The 16,714-nt window shown below is 42.5% G+C and overlaps 1 protein-coding gene across 14 annotated transcripts in view; it reads left to right on the top strand.

Annotated features, from left to right (window-relative positions):
- Positions 1-2,344: 2,344 nt before the first annotated feature.
- ADD1 (adducin 1) overlaps positions 2,345-16,714 on the top strand; it is a 64,347-nt gene continuing 49,977 nt past the window's right edge. For 12 of the 14 annotated variants that reach the window (XM_072406523.1, XM_072406521.1, XM_072406522.1 and 9 more), the window contains exon 1: positions 2,345-2,503. The gene's annotated coding sequence lies outside the window, so the exon portion shown is untranslated. The remainder of the gene's footprint in view (positions 2,504-16,714) is intronic. The other 2 variants (XM_072406529.1, XM_072406524.1) reach the window with 1 other exon arrangement.

Raw genomic sequence — 16,714 nt, 5'->3', positions numbered from 1 at the left:
GTTAGCAGTGGAAGTGAATATGAAGGAATTGTCTCATGAAAAGCAGCAGTTCTCCCAAGAAGAGCTCAATGATTTATTACATGACCTAAGTCTGTCAAAACAAAGTATCTGATCTTTTAACATCCAGGCTAAAAGAAAAGAACTGTCTAAGACTGGAAGTTAAAATAATGGTTTATAGGACAAGAGAAGCGACACTCCTACCATATTTCAGTGAAGATGGAGACTTTGTGTACTGCTGTAACATCCCTGGGCTACTAGCCCATATGGGAGTACCAGAATACCAAACAGAAGACTGGCGGCTTTACATAGACAGGTCTACTCGAAGTCTGAAATATGTTTTACTGCATAATGGCAGCTGCTATGCATCAATTCCAATTGCTCAACAAGACTTAAAGAAGAATATGAAAATGGTCTTACAAAAGCTTTGCTATCATGAACACCAATGGTCCATATGTGTTGATTAAAAATGGTGAACTTTCTAGTTGGGGAGCAAAGTGGATACACAAAATATCCATGTTTCATCTGCTTGTGGGATAGTAGAGCAAAGCAGGGCCACTGAAAAAGAAGTGACATGGCCTCCAAGGGAAAACATGAAAAAAATGTGCAGCAAACATTATTTACAAGCCAATATTTTTTTTTTCTTTGTTAACCATTCTCCCTCCACTACACATAAAGTTGGGATTAATGAAGCAATTGGTTAGAGCTCTGGACAAGGACGGTGATTGCTTCAAATACATTTGTAGATTCTTTCCTGGATTGAGTCACAAAAAATACAAAGCAGGAATCTTTGATGGACCTCAGATTGGAAAACTGATAAATGATTCAAATTTTACAAGTTACCTGACTGATTACTGGAGCTTCTCCCTGGCACAGCTATGTCATGGTTGTCAAGAAATTTTTGGGTAACCATAAAGCACAAAAATATTGAACAACTGGTACAAAACTTGGTCTTAAACTTTAAAAATTTGTTATACTATATCCAAAGTCATTTGCAAACATTTACAGAAAACTTTGACGATTTCAGTGAGGTACAAGGGGAGAGGCTCCATCAAGATATAAAGGTGATGGAAGAAAGGTATCAGCGCAGATGGGATAGACACAAGATGGCAAACTACTGCTAAAACCTTCAATGTGATTGTCCTGGTCACCAGCATAAAAGGAAATCATAAGTTTTTCAATGACTTCCTTGTGATTATCTAGCATATCTAGTTTAATTTTCATGTTTCATTAGTTTTCTATGAGGTTATTATTAAATTCATTATTTCAAAACTAGAGCCAATCTAGCAAATCCAATACCATGTTTGGAGTCGGTGCATCAAACATAACCTAAAATGACATATCTGTTTGGCAAGAAAATGTTTGTTGACCAGTGTAATTATTAATAAATGGTATTTATAAAGCACCAACATATTACACAGTGCTGTACATTAAATAGGGGTTACAAATGACAGACAAATACAGACAGTAACACAGGAGGAGGGGAGGACCTTACCCCAAAAGGCTTACAATCTAAGAGGTGGGGAAAGTAACACAAATTTGGGAAAATATGGAACAGTGGGAAGTAGTGAAGGTTTTAAGAAATAGAAGATGGGTAGGCGAGTATGAAAAGATGGGTTTTTGAGTGCTTTTTTTAAATGAGCAGAAGGTAGGAGCAAGCCAAATGGAACAAGGAAGACCATTCCAGAGAGTCGGGGCAGCTCTAGAAAAGTCTTGGAGCTGTGCATGTGATGAAGTGAGGAAGTCAGTTGTAGCTCAGAGGAGCGAAGTGAGCAGCTTGGGAAGGATTTTTCTATCAGGTCAGAATGAGGAGGTCAGCTGCAATCTGTGGATTATCAGGAGGATTCGGTGCCACTCTAAGACACAGCAGAAACTAGCACAGGACAAGTGTCACATCACCTCAGCTCCCCTGTATAACTCAGCACTTATTCTACCCACAGACTGGTTCTCTTCAGTTTGTGAGGCGATAGCCCACCCAGCCCTCCCATACACCCCACAGCGCAATCCTTCTACCACACGCTCCTCGGCATAATGAATCGAATATTTTAACAGTGCCGCCTTACAACTGCGTCATATACCTCCCCTTTCCCGCCTTCCGCCGCCAGCCAATCAGGGGGCAGCATACTTTGAGCTCGATGTGAGCCAGCCAATGTGGTGTTTTGGTTTTAAACTCCGCAAAGCCGCACCCAGTGTTATCAGTGTGAGGGGGGAGGACAGGCGGGCTGCGCTGTAGAGGGCTGGTCGGCAGGAGGCGGTGTGGAGCAAGGTTAAGCTGTGACACTGTGAAGTAAATAGGTTGAGGCGCCGCCCCGTACATAGAGAGCAGCGACAGTGACAGTAGGAGGAGGAGGAGCTGTGGGTGGAGTCGGGGAGGAGGTGCACGGCCCCATACAATCCCCCCATAGAGAGGCGCCGACATATTATCAGGCCGGAGGGGAGAGGCTGAGAGCATCGTACGGAGGAGCCCATCTTCTCCTACCGGACACCGAGCTTATCCACGGGACTGGTGAGTGCATGAGATCACGGCCTGCTGATCGCTCACACCTTGGCATTGTGTGCGGGCAGCCTGGCATGGAGGCTACAGGCTCGTACAGGGTGCCATAGGGGCTGTGCAGTCATACTGCCATAGGAGGGGGTGCAGAGGAATGCTGGGAGACGGTGCCACGGAGAGGGGTGTGCAGGGTGAGGGTGGCACGGAGTGGGGTGTGCAGGGTGAGGGTGCCACAGATAGGGGTGTGCGGGGTGACGGTGCCACAGATAGGGGTGTGCGGGGTGACGGTGCCACAGATAGGGGTGTGCGGGGTGAGGGTGGCACAGAGTGGGGTGTGCAAGGTGAGGGTGGCACAGAGTGGGGTGTGCAGGGTGAGGGTGGCACAGAGTGGGGTGTGCAGGGTGACGGTGCCACAGAGAGAGAGGTGTGCAGGGTGACTGTGGCATAGAGTGGGGTGTGCAGGGTGAGGGTGGCACAGATAGGGGTGTGCAGGGTGAGGGTGGCACAGAGTGGGGTGTGCATGGAGTGGGGTGTGCAGGGTGAGGGTGGCACGGAGTGGGGTGTGCGGGGTGATGGTGCCACAGATAGGGGTGTGCAGGGTGAGGGTGCCACAGAGAGAGAGGTGTGCAGGGTGACGGTGGCATAGAGTGGGGTGTGCAGGGTGACGGTGGCATAGAGTGGGGTGTGCGGGGTGACGGTGCCACAGATAGGGGTGTTCATGGAGTGGGGTGTGCAGCGTGAGGGTGGCACAGAGTGGGGTGTGCAGGGTGAGGGTGCCACAGATAGGGGTGTGCAGGGTGTGGGTGCCACAGAGAGAGAGGTGTGCAGGGTGACTGTGGCATAGAGTGGGGTGTGCGGGGTGACGGTGGCATAGAGTGGGGTGGGCATGGAGTGGGGTGTGCAGGGTGAGGGTGGCACGGAGTGGGGTGTGCGGGGTGACGGTGCCACAGATAGGGGTGTGCATGGAGTGGGGTGTGCAGCGTGAGGGTGGCACAGAGTGGGGTGTGCAGGGTGAGGGTGCCACAGAGAGAGAGGTGTGCAGGGTGACTGTGGCATAGAGTGGGGTGTGCAGGGTGACGGTGGCATAGAGTGGGGTGTGCGGGGTGACGGTGGCATAGAGTGGGGTGTGCGGGGTGACGGTGGTCATAGAGTGGGGTGGTCATAGAGTGTGGCGTGCAGGGTGAGGGTGGCACGGAGTGGGGTGTGCGGTCTGGCAATGGTGGGAATTGGTGGCACAGAGAGGGCAGCCCAGGAAACTGATGCCATATAGAGGGATGTACAGGGTGTCTGTGGCACAGAGAGCGTTGTGCAGAGGAATGCTGGGAGATGGTGCCATAGAAAACAATTTGCAGGGGTGAGGGTGGCATAGAGGGGTACATGGGGAAGGCTTTTTGATGTGGTCTAGTAGTTCCATTCTAACTACTAGACATGTCATTAGTATAGAACTGGTGCCTGACGGGCACAGAATTATACTAGTTGGCATGCTGCATTGGCTGTCATCTTGGGGTTAGTGTATTGAGGCCTGACCTAAATGGGTCACCATATCTAGACATGCTGGCATAGGGGTGTGTGCAGGGTAATGGTGCCATAGAATGGCAAACTAGGAGATGAGGGGAGTGCCTGAAGGTGGTGACATAGAAGTAGATGGATTTGCAGGGGAGATGCTCTTTGATAAGGAGGGGATGTAGACCTATGTGGTTAGTGGAAGACTATTGCCAGATTGGCACAGAGTGATGCTCCTTGGCATGCCCCATTGGCTGTCAGCTTGGGGTTGGTGTGTAGGACATGAGCGTTCAGGGTTCCCATAGCTGTCATGCAGTTACATTGATGTGTCATTCTGCCTGGCCATAAGGTTTGTACAAAGCCGTTTTAGAATCTGTCACAGAGGGGGTGGACAGTGCTGGTGGCACAGACAGTGAATGCAGTGATCTTTGTTTATTGCATTTATACCCAGGCTGATGCCCTCTGAGCAACAGGTAAACATATGTTACAGACTTATGCTTGGCATGACATCTCTGCTTTGCCAGTTATATGATAGCAGCTCCTACTATACTGTAGAAGTGTATGCAGAAAGGTGAGGCTGGCACAGTGCGTGCGGCATGGATCTATAATTAAATATATAAACTGTTGCCATTGAGGGATGCACAGAGATAATATTGGCTTAGAGTTGCAATGAGATGCTGAAGTTCTCTGAGTGAAACTGACAGAAACAGAGGAATGTTTTGCCTAGTGCGGGTATACATACCATTTATCATTGTCACAGTGCTTATGCAGAACTACTTGCATATGGGGAACTACAAATCCTGGGTGGCACATTATGATATGTAGTGTAGAGATAGATGGCATAGAAAGGGTGATGGGTGCAGAGGATGCTGGGATGATAATGAGGGGGTGTGAAGATGTAGTGGGCGGCATAGACATGAATGCAGTGCAGGGTATACTGGCATGAAGCTCTATCGGCCTGATGTGTTGGTTTAGATCTATGGAAAATGAACTTTTCATTTGAATGTATTTACTAAGCTCAGAACACCATATAAAGCCGGGGTTTTTTTGCATGTAAATACTGCACGTTACATGTTCTGTATGTTCAGCTTTGCTGTATGAGATGCATACAACACACGACTATGACATGCTATTAGTGAAACAGCTTTCAGCTGTATTGATGATTCAGCTCGCTGGTGAAGTAAACAAGATGCTGCAAATAATTATTATTGTAAAGACATCCATCTAGCGTTGCTACATCTGGGGCAAATTACAGATCTTTTGGAGAGATCAGTGCTGTGTGATTATGGACTATTGGAGTTGGTTTCATGCAGATGTATGTCGGGGCCCATTGGGATATGGTGCCAAGGTATCCCGCCGCTGTGTTAAGCCAAGTGTAAGTTTGTTACCAATAGTATGCATTGAAGAATCAATAGAATTGGATACAGATGGATATTATGTGATGTAAGATAATTTGTCTAATGTCATTCCAGAATGTGACATATGCAGTGAATAAATGTATTGTGTGGGAGGAGAAGATGAGCATAAAATTATTCTGAAGCTTTGACTCCTGAAATGTTTTCTCCACAAAGATAAAGAGGCACTTAAAATGATAATTTTAATGTTCGGCGCTGCGTAATATGTTGGCGCTATATAAATATTTTATATACTAAATATTTAATATTCCCCTTTATTGACAAATACCCTACTGTGGTCAACCCAGAATTTTTTTTAAGCTGGGTGGAAAGAAATTATAGATGGTTGGCAGCCCCAGTATTGTCAACCAACTCATCAGTAACCACCAAAAAACAGCCAAGTGGTTGCTAAAATGTGCCAGGCGCACCGCCCAGCTAAAAGGTGCTGGGGAGAACACTGCCCTACTACCTATTCGTCTGAAGCTCCTTGTTAATTCCACAGGGCTCTGCACAAAAAAGTATACCATGTCTGTGCCATAAAATCCCACCACTTTTCTATGGAATAGCCAATGATAACGGACTTTCCATGGAAAGGATTTTAGCGTACATTCACCAATCGACTGGACAACTTTTCGATAGTAGGTTGTGCCAGTCCAAAATGAAGATCTAAACCATCCTGCAGACAGCTTGCTGTACCCCAAGTTTCTAATGCTTGGAGGACAATGTTGGTATTGGTAAACTGTATTAAAGAAGCGCCAACATATTACGCAGCGCTGTACATTAAATAAGGTTTGCAAATGACATGGCGGAGAAGATGAGCCTGCCCAAAAGAGCTTACAATGCCTTTTACCGCAAATACAGCACCCTCTCCAAGTGTTCCACACAATGCATTGGGGGGCACCTGCAGATTGATTGTGATCAAGTGATTGGCATTTTGTAACCATTTTATTTGCCACCACTTTAGCTATTTGTTGGCAGGACAGTGAGGAGAGCCACCCAGTCACTTCCACGTGTAGCCTTGTTCTTTAAGGCACCATACATTATTCGGTACACAAAAACATTTACAATATAATTGCACAAATGTAAACATTGTTTTATCCTTTCACAGTAATATTTCCAGCTGCAATGTCCTAACCTATGACTTTATTATCGACAGGACCAGTGCAACACTTTGCTGTATCAGTCAACACTTTGACACATACATCTATTCAAACTACAATGGTAGTGAGGTATTACCCCTGTTGCCTGGTTGACCACCACCACTGAGGAAAAATCCTAAATTTTAAAATGATCAGGGTAAAGGTGAGAGTTAATCAGGCAATCAAAGCACATGTACTGACGACAGCTTTGTCTAAGAGGGGAAATACTTTCACTTTTTTCACTTTGGGGAGATTTCTTCACTAGAACAGGAGCTGAAGGGAAATCTCCCCAGCAGGACTCCTAATTGCTAAGAGCCCTCTGTATCCTTTGTAGTGCTTAAAAAAATCTTCAAATATGTCTTGGAAGTTTTACTTTGTAACTGTAAAATATGTCACTTTTTTGCTTTTCTCTAGTGACTTCACACAGGCTTGTCCTTCCCCAGTGAGATTCCACCTCCAGGACACATTGACTGGTCTGTCCCCAGGGAAATTCTACCTCTATCTCACAGAGTGGTCACACATTCTGTATTCTGCCCCAGCACAAGCTCCAGTATCTAAACATCCCTCCAATACACACCCCTGTATGCCATTTTTAGGCCATAGGATGTTCTTTAACCCCTCAGTGACCTGTCTGCAATGTATGTGATCTGCTTCATTAACCTGTGCATCAACCTCAAAGTAGGGAATATTGAACTCGCCCAGACACCCATGGTTCAGACTCCGGACATATGTTAACGTGTCAGCCCACATAGGTGTTATGCATCTCTGGTAGCACATATTGAATCTCCCCAGCAGGACTTTTTTTATTGACCAACACTCTAAATACCAGCTTTGTCTCTACTGACTCATACATGGTACATATAGAATCCCAGCTCCTCTTTCCCTTCATGTTTATATTAATCCCTTTCTCATTTATATTAATTCCTGCAAACAATGTTTCATCATTCATGACCCTATCACTTCTGCTGCTATCAACATTGCTGTTCCAAGACTCAAAATTTGCAGTCCTTGTTAATGACCCGATTAAACTTTGGGTCTCCCATTCGACCTTCATTGTCTGTATCCTCCACACCACCTTCACAGTTTGTGGTGCTGCTGACACACGTCCTTCCATCTTCACTGTTCCAGAATCACTTTGTGTAATTTTAGAAGGTCTATTTCCTGGACATTGATTTTTACCTATTTATTCTTCTGTAAAAACCTTCTGTGTAGCAAACTCATCTATTATGCTGCTGTTTTATAATTACTGTAATCCGGTGGTAGATGTATTATGGGGCACATCTTCTCACCCCTGTAATTCACCGGTATGGGTATACCCATGTGCGCTTTTGTTTTGCTGAATATTGAAATATATGAGACCACCATTTGTGGGTAAAATGATTGGTATGGCCACCACAGTAGTTTCCTGCACCTACTACCTGCTGTTACATGGTCCAACATGCACTATGTTCTGTAATACTCTCCTACCCTTTGCACCCCTCTTCTACATATACTAACTGCTGTCATACCTTCCATATTTCAGTCACATAATGCCCCCTTATTCCCTTTTTGGAGTTCTCTCCTGCAGTTTCTGCCCACTATCATAACCTCCATACTCCTTGCACATTATGCCCTTCACATTCTTCTGCACTTACTGTTCACTGTTACACCCTTCATACTTTTTCCCTTTACATATATTTTGTTGTCATACCCTCTGCATATCTCTCCTGTGTTTATTTCCTGCTAGGACACTTCTTTAGCATTGTTTGTTTTATTCCCAGCCCTTCCAATGGGAAGGGCACTTCTCTGCTAGTATCTAAAAAGACATCTTTAACCATTTGATCTCTTTCTTTTCAGGATTTGTCCTATCAAATTAAGCTGCATACACACGTGCAATATTTGTCTTTGGGAAGGATCTTTCATGATCCTTTCCAACGACTAAGGACTGCATGAACGAGTGCTGTACATACAACACCGTTCTGCTGTATGGAGAGGGGAGGGGGAAAACGACTAAGCGGCACCCCGCTGCGTGCTCTTCCCTTACATTAGGATCGTTCGTTGTCTGTGGATCCACCAGGATGGTCATATGAACGACGGCCGCTGTACACACACTAGGTTCTTGTTCGATATCGGCCCTGGGACGATTTTTGGGCGAGAACCATTGGACGTGTGTACTTGTTTATTTAGTTTTTAGTTTTATTTATTGTGGCGAGGTGTCAATACAGGGGCATTGTTTTGGTGGTATTATCTTCAGTTTTATTTTTATTTTTTGGTCTATGATAGCATGTGAAACATATACTGTAAAGAGACTGTAAGAGAAATTCTGATTGTCACCTGACCTGAAAAAGTCCTCTGTGACCAGTACACCCTCACATTCAGATTGGTGCTATTTAAGCAGAGGTCGGTGGCTGATCAGCTTACAAAATATCACATCTGGGTTCCCGTTATGAACTCGTAACCTTCCAACCTACCCAACCTGTGTTGGTATTTTATAATAATTTGTATTTCCAAACTTTTTGTAAGGGCTTATTTAGATCTATGCTTTGTGGTAAAACGCTCTATGGCAACTGGGTTGCATTTCGCCTGGAAAAATAACAGTGGGTTACAGCTTAGTGTACTAGAAAAATAGAAAAATAAATATTTTTTTTTTTTTCAGGTATTGCATTTTATTGCATTGCATGCATTATTGTCTCTCACAAACCTAAATAGCCCCTGAAAGTTTGACAAGGCCTGCATTAGTGATAATTTCCACATGCATTTAGTATACCATTAAATCCCAGTTATCGGTGGTTTTCCTTTTTTAATCAATGTTTTAAGATTTAGTTGCTTTCCTTGCAATGTTTTGGTATGGAACATTGTACTATTTATAGCCTGGTCTGTCACTGCTAATGGTAGTATTTGTTCATCTGTTATGAGCTGTCATTGGTGTTTGTATGGTGTTGCCTACAGCCCTTATGTTCATATGTGCTCAATCTGCTACAAGTGTACAGGGATTTGTTTTAATGTTTAATGCCTAAATTGATCGATTTATTTGTGTGTTTTTTTTGTGCATTCATTTTTTTTTTTCTATAGTCAATGATTTATGTCACTTCCAAAAATTATAAAAGATGGAAAATATAAGGTTTGTGGAATAAACTAAAGAAAAGCAGAGACTATTAGAGGTATGCTGCAATTGCCTACAAATCGAGGTTTGACCAACAAATGTATTTTTGGTTTTAGTGCACAGCAGAACAGCATTGGGCACAGCGATTGTGTTTGAGCCCATTCACACTGATTCATTGGTGCTCCAGATTGCCATTCGTTGTTATTGGTACCCCAAACATACCATAGGGACACATTGACGCTCCCTGTGTGGGAACGAAAAAGAAATTAATGGGCTGTCGACCACAATGTATTACAATGCAGACCGCAATGGATGTGTAGTAAGGTAAAGTGTGAACAAATCCCAGTTTGGGTTTGGATGGTTTTTAAAGGAATAAAGATTATTGTTTATGTTTAAGAGTCAAAAACAACCAAGCTCAATGAAGAGTTCTCCAGAGGTTGCTGGGGTTCCTTTAGCTGTAGCTGATTGACTCCTCCTGATCAATAATTCTCCATAATTTTGGATCCAGTGCTTCTTGGCAGATTATTTTAGCTGTCTATGAAGGATTATAATCTAACCACTAATGTAAGAGAGTTATTTTACTTACTGGCCACCAATGTAAGGGGCATTTCCCCAGTAAAGTGGAAAGAATTAATTTTTGCAGAGTATCTTTTAGACTATTTCCAGGCTTCATTTGGAGTAAAAAGTTTGATAAACGCTGGATTAGGTTCATTTGGTTTTGTTACTGTATACTGATTCCACCTAGCAAGTTCCTCCAGAGTTTGTACCCGGCATGTCCAGTTGGGTGGAATACCTGGGGCCGAGCCAGAACATGCAGGTAGAATTATATAATGCTGGGATTCTTTGCAATGTTTTTGAACAGCCATATAAATGCTGGTCAAAGCAAGTCTTTGATGTTCTTGGAAATGGTTCAGATCAAGTACAGGAAATTTTTAGGTAGCATGTTGTTAAAGTCCCTAACAACTATTTAGTGTAAACATGACCTGGCAAATATGTATAAAATATAATTTTAAACATGTAAACACATCTTTTCTTGGTGGCAACAGATCAAGTTACAAAAATCTCTGACTTCCCCACAATCTGCAATGTCTGCATTGGACTCTGTTGTTTTAGGTGTTTAGTCTGCTTCTAGCAGTTTTAAGTTGCTTTCACATTTACATTGACTTATTTGAAAAAAGACAAATGATTCAGACACCAATAAATGCCCATTTGTGCAAAACTCAGAGTAATATGCTGGTGCTGTTCAAATTAAAGGACATGACTTTCCATTTAGTAATAAAATGTGTTTTGGCTCAAATAAAAACACTGAAAAAAATTTATAATCATCTTTGTTTTCCATGTTTGTTAATTATTAACTCTGACTTAAAGGGAATTTACATATTTTAACGGCTTTGCCCTTGGATTCTTTTAAATGTTAAATGTTTTTACAATCGGTAAGGAAGAAAAGCAGCTTTTTATGGGACCTCAAACAAATGAGATGGGTTTTAGTATTTATTTACTGATGGGGAATTTGCTAACTTTATTTTAAATTGGACTTTGCAGTCCTCGGCTAATAAAACATATCTAAACCCCATTTTTTTCTTTTATACCTTTTTTTTGTTTTTGTCAATGAAAGAAATGGCTTTTACTTCCTGTCCTGTAGACACACCCGGAAGTGGAAATCTTTGGAAAATTGTTGTTGCTACAAAAAAAAGTTTTTACTAAAAAAAAAAAGAAAAAATTTATTCCAGTTGCTGACGCCTCAAAATATTGCAACAGAGGTTCTAGCTCTACCTTAGGCTACGTACACAGGTTAGATTTTTGATGCTGGAAGGCGTTGATCCTTTCCAAGATGCTGGCTTCATGATCCTTTCCAACGACAATAGATGGGAAAATGCATGTTTATTATTATTTATAATAATAAACAAGCGCTGTACATACAGTGCCATTCCGCTCTATGGAGAGGGGAGGTAGGAGAACAAGCGAGCAGCACCCTCTCTCCCCTTCACTTGTCATGCGTTTTTTTTGTCTTTATTCGTTCGTAGATCCGTCTGGAGGGATCCATGAACGACCTCGGACAGCCACTGTACACACATCATATTCTCGTCTGATACCAGCCTGAGGCGAGAATCCTACCAGAATCATCGCCTTAAGCTACATACACACTTTCAATAACTATCGTTAGAAAATGAATGATTACGACCAATCAACAGTTATGCATGACTTTACTTGAACGATCGTTTTGTGCACAATCCTGTACATCCTGTAACAATACGATCGTTCAAATATAATCCACCAATAGTGTACAAACGCTAGTTACAATCGTTTGATCAATGCAGGGAGTGACATGTAAAGGAGAAAGTGTATTGCAGAAACATTCATTTCTAGCCGATAATTATTGGAAGTGTGTATGCAGCTTTACTCTACCCAAATGTTTTAAAATTTTTTGACTTTTTGATACAGTCTTTCTTATTAACCACTTACTAACTGCAATGCAACTTTACAAATTCCAGTGTGTAAATGCCCTTTACTTTTGAGAATTAACTTTGCAGGAGAAACCTAGGAATGTGCAGCTGTGTCCCTAATTCTCAAGTGCTGTCAATCATAAATATAAGACAGCACTGCTATGATTTGTCGGTGCATCTAAGTTTGAAAATCCATTTGTCAAAAAAGGATTGAATGGTCCAGCTCTAGAAATAAAATGATTCCCTCTAGGACCAGGTAACCACACGCATTTCAGCAAATGTTTTTCAATATTTGTTTTTTTTTGTTTTTTTTTTTTTAATTGCAAATTTGTTACATCATTTCCTTTCTCAAACAGTTTCCTGATTAGGAGAGTCAGTTTTATTGTTGTAGTGACAAAAAGTGTCAGTGTCTGGGGGGGGGTAGCTAGATAATATACTGGATTTTGTATTACTTTCTTTTGCAAAGACTGGGGTGAGAGTGGTGTTCTTCCCCTCCTTCCTGACAGATCTCAAAGAATGTTGAGTGGTCCATGTCTTGTGGGAAAACAATTCTGCACTTTGCTGCAGTGTTTGGGCTTTTTAGCATTTTGACAGGACAATGGCATCACCGCACTGCATTACAAAAGTCAGAGGAAGATGAATATATTATCATTTTTATGCAGCCAATAAAATAGGTGAAAGTCGCTTTGGTTGATTGGGCCATGCCTGAAATAGAAGGACAATCTCCTGTTTTGTCTCGGACATGCCCTATTGACATTATTTTTTTTCAAGACTGACATTTAATTCCTATCATCTATCTGCTGTTGGAGAAGCACTCAGAGCTAAAGATAATAATTTCTAGACCTGTTAAGAAATCAGACTGGGTAACAGGCAGGGCCCAATACTCCATTTCATTTTGCCTGGAAAACCAAATGGCAGCAGATGGCCAGCATTTAACTTATGTAGGCCTAATGCAAAAGAATTGAAGTGTAGCAGTTGACCTGACTGAGAATATTCTTTATTATTATTACAAAGTATTTGTTACGCACCACACTACAAAGCCCATATTCCGTACACCATCTGTCCTATCAAACGGGCTCACAATCTAATGAAACTATCCATGCTGGTGTGCAGATGTAGAGATGGACAATGTTGCAATGCAATATTGTGTTTGGCTTTGTTCAAACTACATGGCACCAGTTAGGCTGCATACACGCATTCAATAATTGTCGTTGAAAAGGATCAAAAGATCAAACGAGCGCTGTACATACAGCAGCATTCTGCTCGATGGAGAAGGGAGCATGTCAGAGCGGCGTCCCGCTGCACTCTCTCTTCACTTCTATTTTGATTGTTCGTTGTCCGTGGATCCGCCAGGATGGATCCATAAACAAATAATGACGAGCACTGTACACACACCAGATTCTCGTATGATATCAGCCCCAAGGCGATTATTGCACGGGAATCATCTGGAGTGTGTACACAAGGATATAAAGCCGTGGTCGCCAAAGTTTTTGGACCCACGGACCACTAAATGTTCCGGCTCCGGAACGGATGCGCAGGGAGCCGTGTGTCACTGAAAGGAGAAGAAACTTCCACCAGAGTGACGTCATGATGCCAGAACCCGCTCACTGTCCCATCGCAGGTCCGAGCCTGTCCAGAGACACAACCTTGTCCACCTCCCTGAGCCTGTGATCCGTACAGGGGACGTGGTCCGCGGCTCTGGCCAGTGCGCCTTCCCCCAACAGAGTCCTCTCCTGACCCGGGTCAGGTGCGCATCGGCTCTGGTTGGCAACCGCTGATCTAAAGAGAAGTATAGGAATATAGGCTTACTGTGACTGAAGTATCTCAAATCAGACCTGTCAAAGGTCTAGATTTTTCCAGAGCCAAATATGATTATCCCCCTCCTATTGTGAGTAAATTCCCCCACCTACTAGATTGTAAGCTCTTCGGGACAGAGTCCTCTCTTCCTGTATTACTGTCTGTATTAGTCTGTCATTTGCAACTCCTATTTAATGTACAGCACTGCGTAATATGTTGGCGCTATATAAATCCTGTTGAATAATAATATTAATAATGCCTGCGCTCTGGTTTACTACAGTTATTTGCCTTAACTTTTTTTTTTCTTCATTTCCATATCCTTACAAGTAAAAGGTTGGTTATTAAAGTGTAATGCTTTTCGATAGTTTGGAGAAGGGTTAGCCCATCTGTCAAATTTGTGTTGCTTTATGTGTCCCCATTGGAGAAATACCTTCTCTTTTTGTCTTTCTGACTGTTGACGCTGGGGAATTTTACATTTTCAAGTTGTACCCTGAACAAGAAACAAAGATAAATCTTCCAATGAGGACAACAATTTAATTCTTCTTCTTACTTTGGGAGATCTCCCCTAACTTCCTCTTGCAACTCCAGGACAAAAATGGTGAAAGGAAATTTCCACACACACACCCCCCCCCACCCCCCATAATCTAATTATACATGCAGATATATCTGATGTACAGATAACTAAACAAGAAGTTTTGTCTACATATATATTATTTTTTTTTCTTTTATGTCATTGATAATTTGGGTCACTGGGGTGAGAGGGGAAAGGGGCTAACAAGAACAAATAAATTCAGATCTGGCCCCATGTTATAAACTGTAACATATTGTAAATGTTCATACAATTGTTTTGTTGGCTTAATTGGTATAGGAAAAACATGAACTTTGTGTGTGACCTTCAAAATCCAATACATTTTCTTCATTGTGCAGTCGAAGTGATAATGTGGAAAAGCTTCATGAAAATGCTATTTGTAGAGCTGCAAATGGAGTTTGTCCGGAATTATATTTTGGGATGGCTGAAGTAAAGTGCGGCAGCAGCATTGTGCGGTCACATTGGTGATAACGCTTGTGTTGGCTTGTTGGTGAGTGACGGCCTGTAAGAAGTGAATGACTCCTGTGAAACCAGTCTGCACACTCCATGTAATATCCTGGTGACATATGACAAGTGCTGAGTGAGATACACTGACAGGGTAAAACCTTTCTTTTGATCGAACACTATTTTGGTGACCTTATCTCTTGATGTGTTTTGAATGTAAAATATATGTGTGCATTGAAAAGAGCTGAGAATGAATTGCAATGCAACATTAAAAAGAAAAAAGTCACCCAGTACAATTCTATTGCAGTCACAGGTCCATACAGCAGTGTTCAACCCAGAAACTTTTTTAAGTTCGGTGGAAAGAAACAGGCAGGTGGCAGCCCTGTATTGTGACCCAACTGATCAGTAATCCCCTGAAAAGTGCCGGGTGGTGTGCCCAGCTAAGAGGGGCTGGGGAAAACACTGATACTGCACTTTTTATTAATTCTGCATTCCACAAAAATATTTTTTTCCCAAAGGTGATTAATCTATTTGCACCTTAGTGAAATGACAACCTGTATAATGTAACACCTGTTTTCACAAAGAAGGAAAAAATAAGCTAAACAAATAAAGGCATGCTTTAGTTTTGTGCTTAGTCTCCATGGACACTGCTTATGGTATATTACATACAATATCTTCCTTTAAAGTTTCACTCGGAAGGAAATATAAGCCAGGAAAGTTAATGTGATAGTACAGTAAAGGATGTGAATGACAGAATTAATGTCACTTCCTTCCTTTTCCCTGCTAAATGTAAACTGTTTGTTCAGACTTCATTCTAGTTTTTAAGGTTACTGATAGTCTCCACTTTTCTGAAAGGTATTGCTGTAATAAGGGGGGTGTTTCTGGTAAGTTTATTGGCAAAACAAATACAGGGTAATACCAGGACGCCCCTGAAAGGCTCTATATGAAAATACAAATTTGGGAATCTTGCCTGGTTCCTGCATCTCGCAGGGTATGCTTGTACTCATAAAAAGGTGAATTGGTTAGTTGCAATACTAAGGTAAGATGTGGCTTTTAATGATGCGCAAGTGTTATTAAGGTGGCCGTATTATGCCATAAAAATATCCCTCACGCCATTACACCCCCAGCCTGAACCAGTGCAATTTGTAGCCCCTGGTACCTGTTCTCAAAAGAACTGCAGTACTCTCCCCAGAAATATTTTTAAGCTGGGTGTGAAGAAGCTGTAGCTAGGTGGTGGCCCGGTATTGTGACCCAACTTTTTAGTAACCGTTCAAAACCAGCTGAAAATTGCCGGGTGGTGCGCCCAGCTAAAAAGGGCTGGGGGGGAAACACTGACGTGGTGCGATCTCCTGCTGCTTTAGCCCATCCTCCTGAATATTCCACGTGTTGTGTGTCCATATATGCTCTGGTTGTAACAAGTGGTTATTTGGCCCCAACCAATCTGGTCATTCTCTCTGGCCCCTGGCATTAACAAGCCAAGAACTGTTGTTCACTGAATATTTTCTCTTTTTCAGACTATTTGAAAATTATTTTACTGCTTGTTAAGGATATGTAAACAGTTTTATGTCTATAGTCTAGGCAGAGGCACACTTAAAAATGTAACTAAACCTGGGGATTCTCACCTGTCTCCTTTGCATCATGGGCGCTGCCACCGTCTCTATTTTGATTTTAGCCATCATAATTTGCTGGGCCTGGATCACATAACTCCCGCACAGGCACACGGAAGATTATTCAGTCCCAACTCCTGCAGAGAAAATAGTGTTTGCCACTTACTTGTGAGCAAATTTTGACAGATGAATGGTAATCAAACTGCTAAGAATACTTGTGTGTGTGT

This window comes from Pyxicephalus adspersus, chromosome 3 (genome assembly GCF_032062135.1).
Source record: "Pyxicephalus adspersus chromosome 3, UCB_Pads_2.0, whole genome shotgun sequence".
Classification (NCBI taxonomy): domain Eukaryota; kingdom Metazoa; phylum Chordata; class Amphibia; order Anura; family Pyxicephalidae; genus Pyxicephalus; species Pyxicephalus adspersus.
The sequence above is the reverse complement of the archived record's forward strand: the minus strand, read 5'-3'. Positions and strand labels throughout refer to the sequence as shown.